The following is a 10,649-nucleotide window of genomic DNA, read 5'->3' as shown; positions in this document are numbered from 1 at the left end:
TTAAACTTTAACCAAATTGTTAAAGCGTCGATTTGCCCCCCCTTACCATTCACTTTTAGTGCCGCACCAGCAGCAGCAGCAGCAGCAGCAGCAACGGCAGCTGCTGTGGGCGCACCAAACGAGTCCATCAACTCTGGTCAGGCTCACAGCTCGCAGTTCGGACCAAAACAAACTGCCACATTGGCCATAGTTGGCTTGGACTGGGATTCGGAGGCAGTTGTAATAGCCAGGGGCCAGGGGCCAGGGGAGTGAGTTTTCTTTGAAGTGGCGAGCATTTTCCTCGAACAACACCACTCGAAGTATTCACTGCCACTCGCACTCGACGTGTCCCCGCCCGAGAATCGCAAATTAATTTTCATTTTGCATAAGCTGTCAAAAAGTAAAATCTATTAAGCGATAATTTCCTTTCGGACAAAAACGCAATGGGGAAATGCAAGAAATTGATTTGATTTTATGCAACGTAAATAGTATTGCGGCTTTGGTTTGCAACATACACAAAGTGATAAAATTGGGAGACTCCAAAATAATTAAATATGTTATTCAACATAAAATATTATTTCCCCTTATTATATTTCTTTATATTTATGACTTCTAGTTTCAACTTGTATAAAAATATTCAGATTCTTTCATTGAAAGTACTTTAAAGTATGTTACAAACCTGAAAATAAGTGTCACTTTGTCTCACCAATCTGTGGAATAACTAATTTCTAATGTGGTTTCAGTTCAGGGAAAGTTGAACAAAGAAAAACTGGCTAAAAACTGAGGGACTTTCCATTGGGCTACAATAAAATTAGTTGTTTAATTTCGATGTTTTGGCACTTGCTGTCATCTAATCAGTTGGGTACTTGAAGCCAGGTGAATTGGCAGTAAAGAAAGTGAGGAAAGCGAATAATTTAACACTCGATTTGTTTTTTTGTGTGGACTCTATAACGAAAACGTAGTTCTCGCTTTAATACCAAGAATCTTGTTCTTTTACATACCCAACAACTTGGCTTAGACACTTTACTTCCAGTCGTTTAACCCTCAAGGTCGATCCTTTCACTTGCACTCGGTTAGATCTTCAAGTATGCCTTTGTAACAAGGCTGCAGGTTGGAAAAAAATACATGTATACATGTATCTTCTACCTGGGAGTTGACAAGACAATAAAAAACAATAACTAAACATGTCAATGCGCATTTGACTTAATTAGGAAATTGTACAAGTGCATGAGCTGAACCTTAAGGCTGCAACGGCACTTGGCATTAACCACATTAACCGCATTTTTCCATCAGTCAGGTAAACCAAGCGATATGTCGCTATTCGGAGTACTTGCCTCTAGTGCTGCATTTGCATCGAAAGTTGTTTTGGTTTTTTTGCAGCAATTGAATGTGGAAATTCAAGCTAGGGAATTGGGCGGGCTAAAATTATGTTGAGATTTTTCCTTTGCCAGGTGGAATTTCAGGCATTAGTAATTACGATTTAAAACCTGTATATTTGATCATCCGGCTCGAAGGACCAATATCCAAGGACGATCTAAATAATAAGACTTCTTCAATGGTTCATTTTTTGCAAGAATATAATTCTACTTTGAACCTTTCCATTCTCTCTTACAAAATAACCTTTTGCCGTTTAAATAATTTAAATGAATATAGTCATGTAAAGGATTTCATAAAAATCTTTAACAAAACAATGTAAACGTGCCAAGGAACAAATTTAGTTTTTCTAGCTTCCACAATTTTAATTGAGTCTAAGTTTCGGATAAACTTATGGTAAAGCCCATTTCTGATCTCTGTAATTTGATTTTAATTTTCTACATTTATTTATTACCTGGGTCTCTCTTGGCGTTCGCTGAACAAGTTTTTCCGTTTCGATTGTGAAATCGAAAGCATTTGCCATATTCACTGCGGAGAGCCAAGAATGCGGCAATAATCGCCAGCAGCCAATAAACATAATTGCCCGACTGTTTCGCCAATCAGCTCGTGGGCGTGTCTCGGTATTTCCCTGGATTTCCTTAGCTGCGATTTATTTCATAGAAAATCAATTCAATGCGCCAACAGTTCGGGACGTTCATTAAAAAATGCCAAAGTGTCTGGGACAATTGGAAATTGCGAATACGCCCTGTTGGCCACCATTTGATTATGGAAATGCCATTTTCGTTCGTTTCCTTAAATGAATGAAGTATGTATCTTATTTTTTTTTTGTATTTATGCAACACGCGAAATAATAACACGCATCTCGTTCCAAATTCAATAGTATCTGATCGGCAAGTGGAACAAGTTTTGGCTTGATCCAATGACCTCAAATCGAACTCAAATCGAGCGGGCTAAGTAAAAAAGTTCACACCTAAAAGGCTTTTCTGGCAGCACCACAATTTATTTGGGCCAGGCAGCAAAATGCAAACATTCCGCCCAATATGCAGGTGAATGAGCCCGCGAATTAGCCGGAGCTCAGTTCATTTCGGCTTCGGTACAGTTCACTTCAGTTACAATTTCAGTTTCAGTTCCAGTTTCTGTTTCAGTTTCAGTTTCTGTTTCTGTGGCTGTGGCTGTCCAGGCCTTGCCTTGCCGAGCCCAGCAAATCGACTTTTGTGCCAATTTTCAATGCAAATCGCATTAAGGCAAAATGTTGCAAACGGCAGCCAGCTTTTGAACACACGCCACAGGTAATTTGTAACGAATTTCTTAATGACCAAGGCAGCGCACAGAAAAGCGGGCGAATGAGGAGAGTCGAAACCGGTGAAATGAAATCAAGTTAAATGTAATGAAATAGCCAATAGAAATGATGGTCAAGCATGCCAAAACCTTTAATTGGAAAACATCTTAAAATATAATTAAAAATAAAAGAAAAGAAACATAAATTGTTGTGAATTCATTCCTTGACACAATAATCTCTTATCTAAATCTACATATATCTGAATATATTGAGATATATCCTATTTTAAAAAGTGATTGCATCTAAAAAACATGCAACACATATTATAAATATGTACATAACTTCGTTCTTCTTGACTCTTTTCCTGTAGCCATCAACTTGATGTTTGTATATTTATTCTAAATTCATGATCTATTGCATTTTAGACATAAATAATGTAGGAAAAAACTTGGAGTTTGGAAAAACTTTAGATCTATGGGATGGATGGGATGGATGGGATAGATCCTAATTATTGTTTTTAGAACGTTCAAGTGATTAAAAGCTTATTTCGACTGTTTATAGTTTTCCATTGAAAAGAGAAATACAATCTTCACAGTTAACAAATTCAATTAAATACAATGTCAATTAAAATTGCACAATTTGTAAATATAACTTGTGGTATTGTAAGCAGTCATTAGGCAAATGGTTGCTCCACTGGACGGTTATTATCTGATTAGTGTGGCACTTATTTAATTTTTCGCCCGCTTTTACATCAATACCATGCATCAGTCAGACGGACCTAATTGCCTTTCGGTTTTATTAAGTGGCTAATAAGAGAGTCTATACATATATTGGCCGCTTGGATAGCGCCGTGAAGCTGCTAATGCTTATTACGCTCAATTTGCGTCGCTAAGCTGCAATTGCAGCTGAAGTTTGAACCACGTTGGTTGGCTCTCAGCTTTTGTGGAGTTTTATTTTCCCATTTTGCATATTACTAACATTCGCTGCGAATCTCTGGCCAAATAAATCGCATCGTTTGGACCATCATCTTAAAGTAAAAGTGGGGCTGACGTACTCATCTATTTGGGTTTATGCGTTTGCAAATATAAAAACTTTTGTTTGAGAATAGTTTATGCTTTCAAGGAGGTTTAATCAGTGAGTTAACTCACTGGCCATTAGATGGGAAACTTTCACGAACAGGGTTTCATGGGAAAATAAAATCATGGGACACTTATATATTTCTTTTCAACTATTAAACTATTTGGCTTAAGAAAGTAGGAATGATAGTTTATGATGCAGAATAAGCATTAAACCGGATAAGTTGGAATTATTTATGATTGATTATTAATAATTTAATTGTTTTTTGTTCTCTTATAGGTTTGTACAACACTCCCTCTATAATTTTGCGGATGAGCTCAGGCCTCGTGAGCCTATGTACTATATACACCAGGTATCTCTGCGCAATTTCTATTTTTATTCGCGAAACTCAAGTATGTGGGCAGGGAATCAAATGCAAATCATCAGACAGACAGACAGATAGACAGACTTATTCAAAAATGCTAATTACGCAGGTAGAAATCAAAAGCCAACGAGCAACAAAAAGGCGAAAAAAGGAAAGCCAGAAATTGGCCAAGACATCGACTGCCAATCAATGCGACTATTTGCCTAATGGAAACTGAAATTTTCGGCCAATGCACGGGGATTGAGATTTATGCCGATGTCTGGCGAGAGAGCCTTCAAGTTCAATGCGATGGGAAATTTCAATTAACGAAAAAAGAGACGTACGAAAAAAATCAAGCGGAGGGAAAAATAGAAATTGGCCACTTGAAAGCAATTCACCGACGCTGTGGGCAGACCAAACAGAGGAAGCGACAGATCACCGGTTGCCTCCAAAGATACATAGATACATAGATACGTAGATACATAGATACACATAGAGATGTATGTATGGAGAGATGCTCAGATACAAAGATACGCTATAGGCCAACGGTCTTGTCAACCAACCTACGCTTTGTGCACTTGACCGGCTAATGGCTTTTTTGCGTTTCATTGGCTCGGCTTCGTCCAGCATCTTTTCCTTTTTCACAATTTGGCAGCTTGTTGAAAGTGAAATGTGTGAAAATGGCTAATTAAATGCACGAACTTCTTTGGATAATGTGCTTGTCTTGGCTCACGTCGCGGGGTTTCACTGCGGCTAATTATGAAATGTTTTCCGTACTGGAGAGTGATCCGCATGGAGCAAGTCATTTCCGTTGGTTTATTGAGTGATTTTTACGACTGCCAAGCCGATCCCCAAACTTGAGCGTTTTGTTTACTTCTGTTTCAGGTTTGTTGTTCTGCCCGCGGATCAACGAAATGTTTAATAACGCTCAGCACGTAGCCGTAATTACGCCTCGAGTTTGCTGCCAGAGTCTTTTGTTTCACGAGTAATTTAAGCCAGAAAGGTTTAACAGCCAGCTGCTCTTGGCCATAATTGGGGTTAGTCTCTTGAATATATGAGTTTGATTTAATGGCCTTTTGCATTTGTAACACAGACCCACATTTTCTAAGCGACTAAAAGGTAATCTCAATTAAGTCTTATGGAATGCAAACTTTATAATATTTGAGAGGTGTTTTTTATGCAATATTCAGAATCATATAAAGACTCCCCTTCATTTCCCGCTTACCAAATTAATTATGCAAATTGTTTGAACTCTGTTGGCAACCATTGAACTCTGCGTTATGATGAATACGCTGAATAGAAATCAAAATCCCCTTCGAAATCTATTATTCAGTGGTAAGTTTTCAGATAATGAAATTGACAGATTGGCAGAGCCAAAGGAAGGGAGAAATTCAATGAATACCAAATGCAAATTTCGATTTGCATAATGTAAGTTTAGCAGAAATGATAGATTCTGTAACTGGTTAGGAATGCGCCAGGTTGAACAAAAACAAATTATAGTCTCACGACAAGCCCGCGAATAAAATAGTGAAACATTCTAGCACAAATTGAAAACAGGTTTTTTCCTAATCAAAACTGTGTCAAACCATCAAGAATGCGCCGGCGAATTGCACAGATATTTCGAATTGCGACATAAAATATTTGTTTTAATCAGTTGGCCATTTGTCTCGAATAATTCACCAGTTTCAGCAGTTCTCTTGGACAACTAATTGGGCCTCCGACTGCATAAATAAACGCCAAGCGGTCACCAAAGTTCATTGACTTGGATTCTAATACGATTTCATGGTTTTGGGTCTTTTAACTGTGCCACCATCTAACGATCAGGGTAGACTTTAAAACCGAAGATTTCACAGAAGAATCATCAAAAACATGCGTAGTGGGAAAGTGTCTGGTGAAAGGGCGTAGCCAATCTTAAATAACACCTTGGAATTACATAAATATTTATTTTCTTATATACTGATTGCAGCCTTGAGTTCAATGATTAGAATTTATTTGTATAGCTGCTGGGTTAATAAATCACTTGAATATTTTGGGCAGACAATAAAGTACGTATACAAAAAATACTTATAAGTATTTGCGTCTCGCTTGGATGTCATTGTGGAATGTTTTTGCTGCTTACGTAAATATTGTGTAGCGATTACCTGGAATTATAATATGTCAGAGAATGATTCCCCCAAAATGCAACCATTTGCTGGTGTTTATTCAAGTAATGAGCGAATCGTTTTCGGCTTGACAAATGTCCGGGGCTTGGCTTGGGGTGGAGTAGCTTCGGCTTTGCCCACTAACTCTGAGAGTTTCTAATAAAATAAATAAACTTTGCCAACGAATGGTACGGCCAGATACATTTTATATAGCAATTCCTTGGCTGAGATATAATTCTCTCGACTGCCACGGCTCCGTTCTCCGTTCTCCATTCGGTTGGAGTTTGATCTTTGTTATTTTGGCTCGTTATGGCATTTGCCCGATCGCTGTGTCTTTGCGGTTACTGCGGCTGCAGTGCTGAAAATAAAAGTGAGCGCCGTCTTCTCAGAGGCTTTGGCTGCGGTTACCATCTTTGTATAGTACGTACGAGTATCTGACAGATATTCAATCTTCATCTTTGCCATCAAATCGTTCGTCAAACGTGTTTTATTGTACGAGATACTTGCGCTATTTTCTGCGTCTCAAGTGGGTTCTGATCCCCGCAGTCCGCTCCAACTTCGAACTGCCATCTCTGGGCCGATCTGGTCGTGGTCTGGGCTTGGGCTTGGGCCCCGGACCGAGTCACGACATCTGAACAACGGCCCCATATAGCCGGCGACAGCTCAAGGTCGCATTCCTTGCAGGTGACGCAGGCGTCAGTCGTTCGGCGATTTGTTTCACTCCGATGCCCCGGCATGTATCGTTGTATCTTTGTATCTTTGCAAGTGTCTCTATTTCGATGATTGGTCGGTGGGCGGACAAATGAGTTTTCGGCTTTGGCTACCGATCCGCTGAGGAAGCTGTAGCGAAAAGCCCGTACATATCCCATGACAAGAGCCACTGAATCAATCAACAGTCAGACACATTGCAAGCACTTGCCTGGCTTCAGTTCCGCTTTTAATTAGTTTTGACATGCCATTAAGGAGCTCTTTACCAAGTAAATGGGTTTCCTTTTAAGAAATTTTAAAATCTTATAATAGCGATGACTTTAAACAATTATTGCTTTGTGGTTATAAACCCCAGTATAGGAAACATTTAGTTTGAAACTTACATTCCATTCATTAATTTGATATTTATAGAACTAATAGGTCTAAGAATCTTTTGTAGATCTCTTTTATAACCACGTCCGATTGTTAGGGAACTTAGTTCATGAGTTTTTGTGGAAAAACGAAATATAATATACAAACAACCTGCTGGAATTGTTAAAAAAAAAAAAATCACACCTAGGAGTTGAAAAAATGTTCATAAATATGAAATGTATAGAATATCCCTCTAGAATATCAAGAAAATGAAGTAGTTTTTTAAAAACGTTTTTTTTCCTTTATATTTAATATATATTAAACATATATCATTGACCCAGTTGTTTTGTTTTTGATTTTCTATAGATCCTCAAATTATAACCCCAAGAACTCAAGTATGCATTGAGTTTCTTTTGATTTTATTTTTAATCATTCTCGGTGACTCCATTTAATTTCTCTATTTAATAATGTGGATGTGGGTGTAGGCTACATGGCCAGTTCCTGTTCAGAGATATTGGCATTGCCATTAACGCTCCCAGAGAAAAAGGCAGGCCAACTAGAGTCGGCACTTTGAGATTCCATCTGCACCTAATTTATGATGGGGAGAGCTTCTTTTCCCCGCCAGCAATGGAAGCGAACAGGAGATGCCAGTACGTGAGGAGTACTGCTAAACGAAGTCACGACTGTGTTTATACACCAGAGATGTGTGTGCTGGAGTGTGCAGTGTGTGTGCCAGCCATGTTGGGTGTGTCCGATGATCAGCCTCCAGTCTGGGGGATTCTTGAGAAGGGGGAGTGTCGGATGGTTCAGTGGGTTAATGGAACAGCAATGTGAGAATGAGGAGAAGTCACAGTGCCTTCCAAGTGATGAGAGGGAGGAGAAGGATTTTTAATACATCATAATAAATGATTGTTACATAGTTTCTAGAAATCAAATTAAAATAAAACAAATTAATGATTATTGCCGATTCCATTATTATATTGAGTGAAAACTCACCTTTAATCACCCAAAGAGAAAAAATTAGTAATTTTCTTTCTCTCTTCATTACCGAAAAATGTGTAGATATTTACTGGTTAAAAGTTAATTGCAAATGGTTTTCGGGTGAGCCTGGGCCAGCGGGGGCCTGACTTGGGGCCTCGGTTCAGGGCATGTACCCTTACCAATACACCATATACACACCATGGACCACATCTCTTTATGCCTTTATGTCTGGCAAGTGTCAGGCGAGATGTCGGCCAGTCGTCAGCTCGGATCGGTCTTGGTACGTTTCAGCGGCTTTTGGTTCGACAGCCCAGAAAGAGAAAAATAACTTAAACTTTTACTTTCACTGCCAATTTGAGTGAACGAGACGGGCGGCCTCCTCGGCTCCGGATTTGCATGGCATCAGGAGCTACCCGGGGCAGGGAGTTTGGTATGGAATGGCTCAACAATGTTATTGTGTGCTGTGTCTAAGACTCATTTGCAAATGTATCTGGCGGCAATTTAGCGCACAGATACAAAGATACATGCGAGCATGTATCTTCTGCCGCTGCTCCTCCATCTCCCCCTTAGCGCATTGTCTTCGGCCTTTAGTTTAATTTCATTTTCACAACATCTTCGCTGGCATTCACGCCCCCTTTTCAGTTTTCAGTTTTCAGTTTTCCGATCCCCAGATCCCCGACACACACGTGTATTCACATGTGCTGCAATTTGATCGTCACGTCGAGATTGCAGCCGCAGCAGGCAGCAAATGTTAATGACGAGCATTTGATAATAGTAACTCTGACGAAGACCAAGACCAAGTCGGCTCCGACTCATCTGCCGCTTTTTTCCGCCGACTTAACTTAACTGATGTTGGACATGCTGCTTAGAGTTGTTTACCCGATTATTCGCATGTATTTTGACTGTCAGGAGAATGGTCGTTGGCTGCTCATCAGCTCTTCGATTCGGCGAAAGTTTTTCCAGGTGCTTTAAGCCATTTTCAGATAGGGAGGTTGAAGGCACTCGGCTAAGCTGGAAGGATGCACCGCCCATCAGGAGTTTTTCCATCACAGAGAGATATAAAGATATTCGGGAAATATCAATATTTTACATTTTTCAGTGGTCTTAAGGGGATTTCCTCCATTGGTTGCTTTACGTAAACAGTTTAAAGCTTTTGTGAACATTAAATATACCGAAATATCTTTAAAATAAATAAAGTTATTCAAGCAAAGCCAAGACAATCATTTGGATTTTCAATAATTGTTAAAAAGGTCAAGCAATTATATTTTCCCTTATTTGTAGTTTAACATAATGGCAATATGCAATCTTGATTCAAGAATGTTTATCATTCACTAGTTTATGTAAGCAGTTTTTAGCTTCATAGATTTCTAAATATATCTTAAATATCTCGAAATATCTTTATAATATACAAAGTTATTCATGTATAGCTTAGCCAATCATTTACTTCTCAGAAATCTGACAAACAGCTCAAATATCCTCTATTGAAGAAGATTTCTTCATTGACTTTTTATTAAAATTTTCCACATTCCTTGCATATATTTATATAATATTCTTATGACTGCACCTTTAAATTCTTTTGGTGGCTCTAAAAATAGCCACAAGCTTAGGTAGCAATTAAAAGTCAATAATCATACCGCTTAGTCCGAGCTGAGCAATGCAATATTCGATTTTCTCGACTTAGCATTGGATGAAGCTGGCTGAGTGGCGATGCTGGCCTTGTTCTTAATAGACAAGCGTTGTTTTTTGCATACATTTCCATGGCAGATGCATAATTAAGCCGTCGTCCAGCCGGGCGATATCGGGTTCCAGTGCTGACCGCAGAGACGAGTGGCAAGTTCTAACCTTGCAGCGGCCGCCTGAAAAGAATGCAGCTGCAAGGTTCGTTGCCTAAGTCTTTTGTGGGAGGGGCAGCTTTTAATTCTAGTCGATGCTGGGGGCGTGGCCAGACATCACGTAGCCGTAGAGGGCCAACATAAAAACTCGCTTAAATTCATATAAGAAAAGGCCCAACTTTCTTCGCGCCACTCTCACTTCGTCGGCTTATCTGGAATGTGTTTATCTTGCATCTGCATAAATATCGAGATGCGACATCAAGCATTTCGTAAGATTTGAATGCGTTTCATCTCGTTTCATCTGAGGCATGTTTTCGTTTTCATTTCATTATGATGGTCGATCGTAATCGACTTTGGGTGAAAGACCCCGCGAGATACGAAAGTCGCCCGGGGCAAAGTGCTGACATATTGATGCTGAGACTCACAATAACAGAATTTGGATTGAATGGAGCGTGTCACACTTGATTCCACAATTAAGTTGGTAAAAGTCAACAGTTTTGAGCTGATCTGCGGAGTGAGTTATGATGACGAGTGCCACGATCTACACTTCACATGGGAGAAGGAGAAACATAGATCAAAATGAA

This window comes from Drosophila serrata, unplaced genomic scaffold (genome assembly GCF_035046125.1).
Source record: "Drosophila serrata isolate PLE 108 unplaced genomic scaffold, ASM3504612v1 contig_272, whole genome shotgun sequence".
NCBI classification, from domain to species: domain Eukaryota; kingdom Metazoa; phylum Arthropoda; class Insecta; order Diptera; family Drosophilidae; genus Drosophila; species Drosophila serrata.
This window is presented reverse-complemented; position numbering follows the sequence as displayed.